The sequence below is a fragment of the Hipposideros armiger genome, unplaced genomic scaffold (assembly GCF_001890085.2).
Source record: "Hipposideros armiger isolate ML-2016 unplaced genomic scaffold, ASM189008v1 scaffold_219, whole genome shotgun sequence".
Taxonomy (NCBI): Eukaryota; Metazoa; Chordata; class Mammalia; order Chiroptera; family Hipposideridae; genus Hipposideros; species Hipposideros armiger.
The window spans coordinates 958,015-971,956 of NW_017731569.1; the positions used below are offsets into that span (position 1 = coordinate 958,015).

Consider the following 13,942-nt stretch of genomic DNA (forward strand, 5'->3'; position numbering starts at 1 on the left):
ATTATTATTATTATTTCTAATCTATACATTGCCAAAAACATAAGGTCATATGAGGTTTTAACAGCATGGTTTTTACTTATTTTTCACAAAGCTAACAGCCTACCCAAATAGCTGACAGTTGTCTCTAAGAAAGAATTAGATTCCATTAGAAACAATGATGTTTTCCTGTTAATCTCTCTTCAGGATAGGGTCTACATCTGATTTCTCTGTGTATACCGCCACAATTCTTGCACAGAATAGGCATTCAATAAAAGTTGGTTGAGTAAAACCTTTTTTTTTAAATTGAATGATGAAATAAATGAATGATGTGACTTACTCTTGATATAGCTAAGTCTAATAGATCCTCATAACAAGGTTTACTTCTAAGCCAAGAGGTTGGAGTTTCAGTAATTAAAAATACAGCCTTCAAATACAGCTGGACATTTCTATTTGGGGAAGAGCTTGTGAGGTGCCAGAACAATGTTATATATTAGCTCTTTGGGAAGGCTTGGTGTACAACCACTGTACAGGTGTTTCCTGTTGAGATTCCTAGTTCCCATACAAGCACTCAGAGGACAGCTGAGAACAAAACTTCGCCCACTTAATTGCATTTGCCCAGTGTGCTGCATAAAAAGTCATTGACCAAAAATAACCTGTTTAAATAATGTTCAAGTTGAGATACAAACCAGCAGCAGTCAGGAAATTCAAAATTAAATCTGATCTCCACCCTTCACTTGCCTCATTGTGCCCAGGCAGCACCAAGGTCAGAAATTAATTGGAGGCACTGCAAAACCTACAGCCTGCAATATTTCAGCTCAGTGAGGTCACAAGGAAAACTTAGTTAAAGCCTTATTAGAGCAGTTTACAGGAGCGCAGTACTGTGAATATGAAATTAGAGTTTCGCCTTGATGGATGTGTCACCTACCCAAGGTAATTTGTCGGGAATAATTTGAAAATGTAAGTGAACATAATTAAGCTTCTGTTTTATGGCCGTCTGGTCATTTGTCTCCAGATGCACTGGTCTCTGTAGATCTGACACTGCAAATGACTAGAATATTATGAGACACATTTCAGCCACCCGGTTTTAAGTTAATATTTGGGCATCTGTGATTAAAAGAGGACTTTAGAATTGATAACAAAGTTGCAATGAATATTTTTATCCATATATTTTCCTCTGTAGAACCATGAGTATAAGATAAAATCTCAAAGGTAATGTTACCATGAAAATCAGTTGCATAGCACAGTATATTCCATATTACAGTGAAGCCCTTGGATAATCCTCCCCAGAATGAAAGATGCCACCCTTGGCTGGGATTATAAATGCCTACTTGATTGCTAAAATATGTAGAGGAGAGTATTCTCTTCCTTTAGATTCCCCTTTGGGTATATTTGTACCTTCCCTTTGGAAGTTTCTCTAATTCCAGGCCAAATCATTGATTTCTTTCAATTTTATTACAGACTATTGCTTAGTGTTAATTAAGCTATTTTTCTTAAATAAAGAAAGCTGTACACCTTTTCTCAAGAAAGATTAAGGAAAAGGGTAAAAAGGAAATAGCTATAGAAAATACTGGATAGTACCAGGAATTTGATTTTTTTCATTCAATGCTTAATCCTGTATAGTATACTAATAAAAGAATAGGACTTAATTTATACTAAAGATTCCAATCATACCTACCAAGATTGGAGCCAAAGATAAATATATCACTAACTCAGAGTAGCTACTATTTCCTGAGTTATAGTTTGTCATTTTTTATTTCATTATATAATTTAAACTAGAACAAATTATTTTGAATTTAAACTACTTTTATTTATGCAAGCATACCCCAACACTGTCCCATAGATTTATGAAACTTTTAAAAAGATATATTAATTGATAGTCATATATATAATGTAACTTTCGAAATGAGATTGAACATTTCTAACACATTTGCTCTAATTTGCAACTATTCATGGGTGTTGTAACTGCCTATACTTCTTGGTATGGAAAAGAAAATTAACCAGAAAAAAGAGCAACAATATTAAATATTCCTTTTAAAGACAGGCTGATACTATCTATGTAAATATGTCTCATTACTCTACAAGAGATTTTTAAATATAAACCTAAAGTCCTTTTGGCATCAGATCTGTTTACTTTTTACATTACATGTACGCTTTCGATTTCCAGGGTCACTGTGTTTATTCTTTGCTCAAGAGATCTGGGACAAGGGCTTATTATAAGATTGTGTCGTGTTGCTAGGCAGTGAGTTCAGTATTCAGACATGCTAGTTCTTCTAGAGACATTTCAGTTCTCTGACTTTCCTATTAAATTTTTGTCAATTGCCTTCTATCCTTTCAAACAGCAGACAAGCACATAGTGATAAACTCTACTGAAATGACTAGTTCCCTCACTTCGAGGGAATTACCTAAGAACAATTCTGTATTCACCATTTTCAAGCACAAAGGACAAACAAAAACCCTCCCCCAATGTGACCTGCTGAACAAAATACCTTTTGTTTTCAACTTCAGTGCTCTTCTGACTCCTCAAACCACCCATTGATAGATTTTTTTTCCCACATGCATAATTTATGTCATCTAATTAATTTTTCATAAGTTAAACAACTGTTAATATTAGTTCCTGGCCTTCGTAAATGGCAAAAAAAAAAAAATCTTTCCCCAAATTCACTTGAAATGCATTCTTTCCTTTCTCCAATATTATACAGAGCATAGACTTGAATATTTGTAGCCTTAAGTTGAGGAGCTATCTTAAGAGTCCCTGACCAGACAAAAGCTTCTACACTGCGAGCAAGTCTCAGCAGAAGATTGCTTGAGGGGAAATCCTATACCACATGATATATCACTGACCTTTCTCCTCTGTCCTTGTTGCACAGAGAACTGAACCCCTCCTCTGTCTCCATTTATAAAGTATTTGACAATGACTGATAGTTTTACTATTTCATGGCAGTCCTTACATTAAAATGGGGTTGCTGTTACATGGAGTATTGAGAGAGCACAAAGTCTGAAAGGAGCAGGAAAAAATTTGCAGAAAACTTTCATCTATCTATCAGGAGGCATCAAGATACATCATTTCAAATGATAAGTAACTTTTAAACTCCCAGAACATAACAAGAATGAAGAGCAATCATATACTACTACAGACAGAATTATTTGAAATGCAAACTGGAGCTGTTCTCCTGGCTCCTGGATTGAAGCGGGGGATTAGATGTGGGACTGCGTCAGGAGGCTTTGATGACTTTCCTCTGTACATTTAGGTCAGAGACAGGATGAAAATCCTCAGCTTAGGATCAGGCGACGGGTTAGTATGAAAAAAAAAGGCCTGGTTCCAAGAGTTAAGTAGAAACCCACTCAGACTTAACATATATGGCTATAAGGTACAAGAGTAACTTGACTGCTCCCCCTTGTTTCTAAAGTCACTAGATCCAACCGAGGCCCCTTCAAACGCCTCTTTTATCTGTCCACTTCTATCTCCACAGCCACTCCTCTGGTTTGGCCTCCATTACCTCTTCCCTAGATTCCTTCTACCATTGTGAGCCAGACAGCTCACCTCCCAGGCTCCCAGGCAGCGGGAGGCTAGAATTGTTACCACGAACACACTTTGCCAAGTTTGCTTGTTCTGATGGAATCACTCAATAAAAGTTTTTCCAATTAGTACGTGCAAGTATTTCTTATCAAAATTATGTCACTGATTAGAAACTCAATAGGTCTGCAGTGGTTTTTAAAAAAATAATTTTAAACTGCACAGATTCACTGACCTAAAATAGTGCCCACGAGAACATGACCAGATTCCAGGTGAGCCAGCCCCGTTTAAATGTCAGGTAAGACCCAGGCGGGTTTATCTGCTCAGCTTGTTTGTATGTTCAGAAGAGAACGCCGACATTTCCTATGCGGATACTAGTGTGGTTGTTTTGTGCTTATTGTAGATTTGGGGTACTTTTTTTTTAAATGATGGTTTTGAGCAAATGTTAGTATTGTTCTTCATACAACATTCCAGCTTAAGTCAATGATTCTATATTGATACAGACAACAAGCTGGTAAGTGCTATATGTCAGTTATCCTGCAGCTTCCAAATGTGGGTTGCTCCAGTACAGGGAAAGCAAAAAAGGGGTGGGGGCTGTGGCTGCTTATTTCCACACACAAAGAGAAGAGCTGGATAAGTTCTTAAGACAGGGTCTAGTTCCACCTCTTCTTTTCCATAAATGAATGAATGACTGAACCACCCTAGGCCTGCATTCTGAAGGCAGCGTTCAGGCATAGTTATTACTTCACACTTTGTAGCAGCCTATCACAGTGCCTGGCATAGTGTAGGCAGATTAATTTTCTAACACCGTAACAAATTTAGCAGCTTCCAGCACTTCGCATTCATTATCTCTCAGTTCTGTAGGTCAGAAGGCGAGGCAGGCTCAACTGGATTCTCTGCTTAAAGACTCTCAACACCGAAATCCAGGTATCAGCCAGGCTGTCCTGTTATCTGAAGGCTCTGGAGCACACTTCCAAGCTCATTCAGATTGTTGGCAGAATTCAGTCCTTTGTGGTTATTGGATTCAGGTCCCTATTTCCTTAGTGGATGATATTCCTTGCCGTGTGGACCCCTCCATCTTCAAGCAAAGTAATACTGTCGACTGGACAAATAATTCTCCAGGTAGTCTACCAAAAGAGCAGTTTATTTGGGAAAAGAAACAAAGCCACCAAGAAGTGTGTGAACACACACTTCCCAGCCAGGCTCCCACTGGCCCCGCGCATGCAAAGAGCCCCGATTCCAAGATGGCTTCTCTGTTTAGTAGCATCCCTCCCCGAGAAGTTACCACAAAGTTTAACAGGAAATCAGGACTAGAGAGTTAACAAGAGGCCCAGCTCTATCCATAGTTCTCCTAGTTCTATGGTTAATCATCTTAAGATGCCAGTTCACTTTTATCAATATCTTCTCAACTCCATCTCACACTTAGAATCTCTCTGACTTCCTCTTCTGCCACCAGGAGAAAACTCTCTGCTTTTGAAGGGTTTGTGTGATTAAGTTAGGCCCAATTAGGAATCACCCTAGTGTAAGGTCAACAGATTCATAACCTTAATTACATCTGAAAAATACAGGAGTAACGCCAAGCCCAAAGGTCATGGGGGCCATGTTAGAGTTCTGCCTACCATAGAAAAGACAGGGTTTTTAACCCATCTTGATATATAGTGCTTTGTAATGCTATGAGCAAACAAGAAATTCTCCCTGACATCCAAGTCTCAGGCATATGACACAAGTGCCTGTTCTGACCTTTGTGGATTAGTACCACTTATCCCCAAGCAAGCATAAATGTGTGTGTTTCTCCTCTGTGGTGTATAGGGGTCATATTTGTCTCCAGTGTATACTGGTGAGTGGAAAGAGGCCTCTTGAGACAGGTTGGTTTCTCTGTTCAATGTTCATCATGGTTCTACCTAAGGATCAATCACTCAGAATCCTTTAAAAGTCTTCAAAACTTTTTGTTTTTCTTCTCCTTCTACACGCTTCTTCCTAGATAATCTCAATCAGACCCTCAGCCTTAAGTACCAATACAGTTGATCCTTGAACAACACAGGTTTGAACTGCACACATCCAGTTACATATATATTTTTTTCCCAATAAATATATAGTCGGCCATCCCTGTCCCTGGGTTTTGCATCCATGGATTCAACCAACCCCAGATCAGAAACAGAATTTTTGATCCATGGTTGGGAATATGTAGATGAGGAGGGCTGGCTGTATGCATTGTTCTACACCATTTTATATAAGTAATTTGAGCATCTGCGGATTTTGGTATTTGCAGGGGTCCTGGAACGAATCCCCCACAGATTCTGAAGGATGACTGACATTTTGGGGGAGTCCAAAGTTACATGTGGATTTTTGACTATGCAGTGGATTGGCACTTTTTATCCCCATGTTGTTCAAGGATTGACTGTATACACTGTGACTATACTACATAGTTCTGATTTCTTTTCTGAATTCTATACTGCCTTCTTGAAACATACACTTGGATATTTATAAGGTATATAATCCTTCACTCTTCATTCTCCATACACCCCAAACCTGCTCTCTCAGCCTTCCCCAGGACAGTAATCGGCAATCCCACAACCCAGTTTCTCTAGCAGAAAGCACAGGGGTCATTCCCAACTTATCGCTTTCTCTACCTCTCAAAATTCTATCAGCAAGCCTTGTTCATACTATTGTATCTCTAAAATGTATTTCAAAACAATATACCTCTGAATAGTAGTATTACATTGTCACTATTTTGTACCACTGATTAATTAGGCATCTGAGCAATGATTCTCAACCATTGCTAACATCATGAAAGGAAACAATCTGGTGGAAGGAGACTTGTCTAAGAGAAAAAAAAAAATTAAACTTGAATCCAATTAAACTTCTAGCTCTAAACACCAATTTGCAGAAGATACAGGAAATAAAAGAACATGTAAAATGATGCCATTGAGATGTAATTAGGAAAATCCAAATCGATGAACATTCTTCAATAAATAAATTATAAGAAAAAGAGAAAAAATTACAACTGGAATCATATCCCATCTTCTTCACCTTGTCTCCTCTTATACCTTTCCCTAAGCTTCTCATTCAATTGGAATAAAGTCTAAGCCCCACACCTACAAGGTCTTTTGTAACCTGGATCCTGATAGTCTCTTCAAATGCATCCTGTACCATTCTCCCTGATGCTCATGTCCTCCGGGTACCCTGAGGTATTTTCTGTCCTTCAAACATGCCATGCTTGTCCCTATTTCAGGGTCTTTGTCCCAGAAATCCCCTCTGTCTGAATGGCTCTTCCCTCGGTCACTGTCCAGACTTGTTGTTATTCTGGTTTTAGGAGGCCTTCCTTGGTACCACAAAACAAAAGCAGATGTTCTGGCATTGTCTATCACATGGCCCTGTTTTACTGCTGTTATTTTATCACTGGTAGTTAGGTAGCTAGTTTGTTCATCTATTACCATTTTACCCACTAAAATGTAAGCTTTATTAAAGGGGAATTTATTCTCTTTTTCAATATTGTATCCCCTGTGCCTAGAACTGCCACTCATCAAATATTATTTGAATAACTCAATGAATTAATTTACATAGAACCTAAGTTTCTGTTTGAGTTCTACATTTGTGTACATCTCACTTCAATGAGTATTGATTGGGTTGTCGGAAAAGTCATGAAGTATTTTTTCTATGTTTTTCGTTGCAAAAATTCGTCATGACTTTTCTGACAACCCAATATGTGACTAAGAAGGCTAAACACAAAAAGTTATTGACTAGGAAGACTAAATGCAAAAGAGTTAGTCTCTCATTTTGTAGGCTTGTGACTTTGGGAATTGACCTTTCTAAGCCTCTGTCTATCTCTCTGTAAAGTGAGTTTGTGAGGTTGATGGTCCAAGCAACTGATTCCTTAACTAGTTTGTACTGTAGGTCCAACCCATACTTCACACTGCAGCCAGGGTTATCTTAAAATAATTAGATCATGTTATATCAGCACTTAGATACCTTCAATAGTGTCCTGTTGCTCTGAAAGATACTCTGCTAGACCCTGTGTAATCTGGCCTCTTTCCCCGTTCTCAGCCCTCTTTGTGGAATTCTTCCCAATGCTCTCTGGCTCTCAAATCCTTCAAGAACTATTCTCTGTCCAAAGTGCCCATTCTCCTCTCTTCCTGCTTTCTCCTGCTTATCCTTCACATCGCAGCACTTTCTCAGACCAAGTTTGGGCCCCTCGGTCTCCTAGTGTCCCATTTTGTGGTTCATAGCACTTATCAAATTTTTACTTATATGTATATTCATGCGTATTTAGGTTATATACACTATATGATTAATTTCTGTCTCACGCTTGCTCATGATGTTTTACTCACCATTGTATCCTAGTAACTACCACAATATGATACACATTCTACACTCAATACATATTTGTAGAATAAAGGAATGATTGAACAAATGAATTCCTATAGTATGTCCTGGCACATAGTAAGCCCTCTAGGGAAACTTCTATTGTAATTAGGGAAATTGTGGTAATTCTCATAGCATTAACCAGAAGGATCAAGTAAAGGAGAGTATACAACCAGATCTCTGAAACTGTCACGTGTCTCATGTGCCCCTGTTGCAGGCAGAGAACTGGATGTGGGCCCCCCACATACCCACTGTGGTCCTTGGTGCCAACACCGCTGGTTTCACATCCTGATTCCCGTTTCCTCTGCCCCGGGTCCTGCCAGTGCAATCTAACTCAGCCTGCCTGCTTCTTGCTGCTCTCATTTCCTGCCTGCTTTCTCAGTGTTATGCCACGTCCTGATTTCTATGTTTTCACCTCAGCCTGGCAACCTAGAAATGGCTTTTCTCTGATGAACTTCGGGCTTTCTAGGGTTTACAACCCTGCCCTAAATTCTGACTAAATAAGTGCACTGCAGCCCCCAACAGGAAAAGTCTAATGGAATGGGGTCATAGAAATGAAACACAGTGTTCCTCTTTTGTAAAACAGAGCGATAGGAATGCTTCTTGTTGTCTAACACTTTTGGTAGATCATGGTATCACACCAGCATACTTTATAAAAGCAGTTTATTCATACGTCTTATTTAGTGCATTAACAACAAAATTTCTTAGGTAATTTTCCCCTAATATAATTGTGTTTAAACTTTTTTCTCCCCCTCCATTTTATATTGACTTCCTAAATGTTTTCTTTTTTAGATTAATTTTCTCAAGGTCATTTTGTATTTTATTCCTGGTTTCTAGGACATTAAAATTGCCACTTCATTTAATAATATCTAAAAATTTGATGAGCAAATTCTCAATTATATTTTTTTTAGATTTATTCATTGCAATTACCATGAGTTAGATCAGTATGTCTGCATAAAGTTTGGAGGAGATGAATTATGTTAAATATTTCAAATATTTGAAAATAGGATTGGAGAGTCTTTCAATAATAGAAAAATGTTTTCTCTCTAGAAATATATCAGAAATTGCATCTGGTCAAAGACTTAAATCTAGACCAGACGAAACCTAAGTAATGTCATTTAAGAAAGGTTTTTATCACCTATAGGATTAGGTTAACTGACATATTATGTGCTTTCTTTTTACTTTATGATTTTATAATACTTTATTTACAGGATCTATAGGATTTTCTGTCTGAATGCAATTAATTTATTTGCATTTAAGTTATTATCCTTTTCAACACACAGTAGTCTCCATCCTAACATAGCATACTGATTTAACATTCTTTTTCTATACCATTTTAAAATTTCTAGTGTACAAAGGAAAATAGATGTAATATTTTAATGCTGGCTTATATATGTATTCCACTTGACATTTATATGGAAAGCACAAGAAAATAGCGCCTTTCACGGTAGAATATTTGTCATGTCTTTGATAAGAAAACAAGAAGCCAAACTGCATGCTGGGATGGTGCATCTTGAAAACAGTCCATGTTTTCATCTAGAGTCATCTGAAGAGACACACAGGCAGCTGCAGACCCGTCTCCCAGTTCAGAAGAGCCATCCAGTGTCCTGATGAGGCCGTTGCTTACAAAGGCTATAGGGTAATGGCTGACCTCTGACCCCGCCTGACAGCCAGCCTTCTTGTCATCCTGCTGTGCAACAAGTCAAATTAGGCTATAATTACTCCTCAGACAACGGGCTGCAATTATACATTCAAGCCCCAGAATCTGGAAGGAGGGAGATGATTGTGGCTAGAAGGGGATGAAGAGAAGTCAAAAAGTCACAAGACAAACCGCTTTTTGATACTTTTCTCTGAAAAAACATGGCTGTATTGGTGTGCTCCCTGAAGAAGGGGATCAATCTGCACTGGAGAGCAACTGTTCTCTTATTCAAAATACCATGAAAACATTACTTTCATAAGCTTTAATAGAAGGATTCACCAAAGACTATGTGACAAGTAAAAGGAAAGATAGCTATGGTTCCCAGAATTTCCTGTGCAAATGCTGTTTATTGTTACTCAATAATTTTAATTAAATAATCATAATAATAATAGGTCAGAATGGGACTGGGAGATATATAACACAGTCATATTTTAAAATCTGTTTTAGCAGATAGAATACTTTGTTTTGCCATTTAATTAATGAAGTAGGAACTGTTCATTAAAGCAAGCCACAGTTATTCTGTGCAAATATTTCTAAAGCTCTATCTTAAAATATGCAAAATATTTTGCACCAGCAAATTAAGTAGGCTGAACAGTGTAGAAATACCAAGAAGTAGCTGGCCTGGCTGCCTTTGAGATAGTCTGCAAAATATTGGCAACTTCTACCCTGTCTATCTGAAGTTGTAGATTGACCACAATTTAGAGTTTTCTTGGGAATGAGATAACTTGTATTTGTTTACCAAATTTCTGACGTTTGCTTGTTCTGTGTCTGCTTGAATACTTCTAGGATTAAATACCACCTCCTAATGAGGCAACCCAGGCCATCTAGAAATAGTGCCATTAAAAACATCTTCCTCATGTTAAAACAAAATGTTTTGCTTTCGTTATCATTGTATACCAATCTCTGGCCACATTTCACTTGGAAAATATTTTAATATTTAAAGATAGCTGTAATACTAGGCCCCCCTCCCCCAACCGCCCTGAACACTTTTTTTTCTCTATGACATAATTAGCAACCTTATATAGACATATATCCATATGCTTCGTGGCACCTAGATCTTGAAACAAAATTGCAGAGGTGTTCTGACATATGTAGAACAATCTGGTACTGTCCCCTTCATTGTTCTATTTTTTCTGTTAATAAGCTTGTGATCACCTCTATTCTCTAAGCAAATTGTTGACTGCCTTGGAGCTTACTATAAACCAAAACCTCAATCTTTCTCACATATGCTCCTATGTGGGGTTTTTTTGTTTGTTTTTTTTTCCCCACACCACCAAGCAGCTAACTCATTTCTGACACTATCTACCTGAAGATATCCTCAGATCCCACAGGTGAAAGTCTCAGTCCCACAATGCCACCCACACATTACACACCAACTGCAAGTCCAGGTTCTGTGCTTCTGACCGACTGACTACAAATTGGATGTTCCCATGAGCCCTTCATCGAGTTTGATTAATTGGCTAGAGCAGCTCACAGAACTCATTGAAACATTTACTTACATTTACCAGTTTATTATAAAGTTTATTTATAAAGGATACAGATGAAGAGATACATAAGACAAGGTATGTGGGAAGGGACAAGAAGCTTCCATGTTCTCTTTGGGTGCATCACTCTTTCTGTATTTCCACATGTTCTCCAACATGAAAGCTCTCTGAACCCCATCCTTTGGGAGTTTTATGGAGGCTCCATTACATAGGCATTATTGAGTAAATTATTTGCCATTGGAGATTGATTCAACCTCAAGCCCCTCACCCCTCCCTGAAAATTAGGGAAGTAGACTGCAAGTTTCAACCTCCTAATGACAGGTTTGGCTCCCCTGACAACCAGCCCCCTTGTAGGGGCTTTCCAAAAGTCACCTCATTAACATAACAAAAGATAACTATCTCAATCTCATCACTCAGAAAATTCCAAGGGTTTTAGAAGCTCTTAGCCTTACAAAGACCAAATATATATTTCTTATTATAAATCATAAATCAACATCACATATGCTAAGCCACATACATTGCTTCTCTCCTTGGGTGTTCTAACTTTGCTTTCTTGGACCCAAGGGCTAGCTATTACATTTATCTTTGTTAAATTTCATCTTGTTCATTTCAACCAAAAATATTCCAATTCTCAATATCATTCTAGATCCTTATTCTGTCATTCAAAGTGTAAGTGACCAATAAAATGTTATAAATGGAATAAATTAAATACATGATTTATAATTTCATATCATAAGTTTAAAATTTTATGACAATACAATTACATGACTGGAGCATGCCCTCTATATTTTATTCAAGGAAGATAATTCTGCTGAACTAAATAGAGCCAAGCTAAACATTAGACTCTTCCATTAAGATTATATCAATCTAGTGGTAGGAAGTATGGTCTTAGAGTCAAACAACTTATATTTATATATTGGCACCTTCTTTTGCTTGTTGAGTGAACTTGGAAAAGTTTATTTACTTTATAACCTGCAGTTTTCTCATCTGTAAAATTGGAATAGGTTACATTAAATATTACATTAAAAATTAAATGAGATAATGCATGTATTTGGTACAATGCCTGGCACATAGTAAGTGATCAATAAGTGATAGCTACTAGATTATTATGATAGGAACAACTTTTGAATAAAATCATTCTACTCTATTTGAATTTCTTTTTTTTAAATCTAGTGCATATTTTCAATCTCTTCCACTTATATCTCATGAGAAAATTTATCAGGTGCCTTGCTAATGCCTCTACACATTTGTCATATGTCTGCTATACATTCCTAATTATTCAGTCAGATAAACCCATGAAAGATGGACATGAGTTTAATCTGATATGACTGCTTCCAAATGTCTTAGAGAATCCATGTGACAGTCTAGTAATTATTCCTTAAATATTCATTGTCTTTTAAATATCCATTCCAGATCTTGCCTGGAATGAATGTCAAGTTCATAAGTTTGAAATAAATATCCTTACAAGAAGTTTAACTTAATTCAAACTTTTTTTCTAAATATTTATTCTCACTTAGAGTTCTTTAACCAAATATCTTGCAAGTTATTTTTAATGACAGGAAGCAGTAAGAGTAGATGTAGAATTTTCTAATATGTATTATTGAACTTCCTCACATAACATTCTTTTTCAACCACATTTCTTCTTCTAGAAACCAAAGTATCCAACATGAACGAATATGTCAACTAGCAGAATTAATTCATGGATTGATTTCAGGTCAATGAATTCATCCTTAATGGAGCAAATTCCAAGACTCAGGAATATTTAAATATTCTTTATCTGAATATATTCAGATAAACATAGAAATCTATGTATTTCTATCACCATAAACCTTAAAAATGCTGAGAAAATATTGCCATGCACTGGGGAGGGCACTAATTTAATTCTAGTTTTAGCCATTAACTTTCACTTGACTTTAATATTACTTTATCTTAAACCCTTAAATTTCTTTCAATTGACTTTAACATCATTTCCTCTTAAAGTCTCACATCTACAAAATGAAATGAGATGTTTGGATCAGATGGAATTGAAATAAATATCAATATTAATGACAAAATTAATAATTATATAATTACTAAAGTTTCTTCCAGCTCCAAAATTTTGTCTTTGATTTTGTGACTTTCATGGACAAAATGACTCAAAACTAAGTCCAAGTTAGCAGAAATTTTTCACCTTGTGCAACATTGATATATCAATGTTAATGAATCCTTCCCTGACTATTCAGCAAAACATGTGAATGTATAAAGATAGATGATCACAATAACTGTTTGAGAACAGACAAAAAGTGGGGAAAAATTACTTCTTAATTGCAAAGCATCCCTCCATTAATCTCCATTACACTTCTCAAGTGATTCTTTACATTTCAAGTTCAGTACTATTCCCTCTTCCCCTTACTTTCTCTACTTCCTTCCCCTTCTCTATGCTGCTATTTTCATCCTTAGCTGTAAAAAAATCAGTATTTGTGGAAAATGGTGTAGCATGATTCAAGGAAGATCTGGATCAAAGTCAAAATGGATAAATTGTCATGACCATGATTTATTCAATCCCCCCAAAAAGGGGAATTAATGTTGCAGAACCTTCAAGTCTGGTTGTTCCTGACTGAATTCTCTAAAGAAAATGACATCTCACTCTGAGAGAAAGAAAAGCTCACCCATTCAGTTACTTTAATAGACAACAAACTTCAAGCGAGGTATATATGAAAACCTGCAAGGCAGGGAAAGGCTATTAACAGTAGAGTAGCCTGTAGGATTCTTTGTTTTTCAGGACCCTTTATAAATGTCTGGACCAGAAGTTAAAGAAGGACACAAGCTCTCCATCATGTGTGATTTAATGACATCAATACTTGAGAGTTAGGCTGGCACGAGTTGGTTGTATCAACATTATGGAAGTTCCTAGAATCCAATCAC

At 36.9% G+C, this 13,942-nt stretch overlaps 1 long non-coding RNA gene across 1 annotated transcript in view; it reads left to right on the plus strand.

The window, feature by feature from the left end:
- Positions 1-778: 778 nt before the first annotated feature.
- Positions 779-13,942, plus strand: part of LOC109389070 (uncharacterized) — a 73,564-nt gene continuing 60,400 nt past the window's right edge. The window contains exon 1 of the long non-coding RNA XR_002125341.1: positions 779-909. This is a non-coding gene — a long non-coding RNA (uncharacterized LOC109389070). The remainder of the gene's footprint in view (positions 910-13,942) is intronic.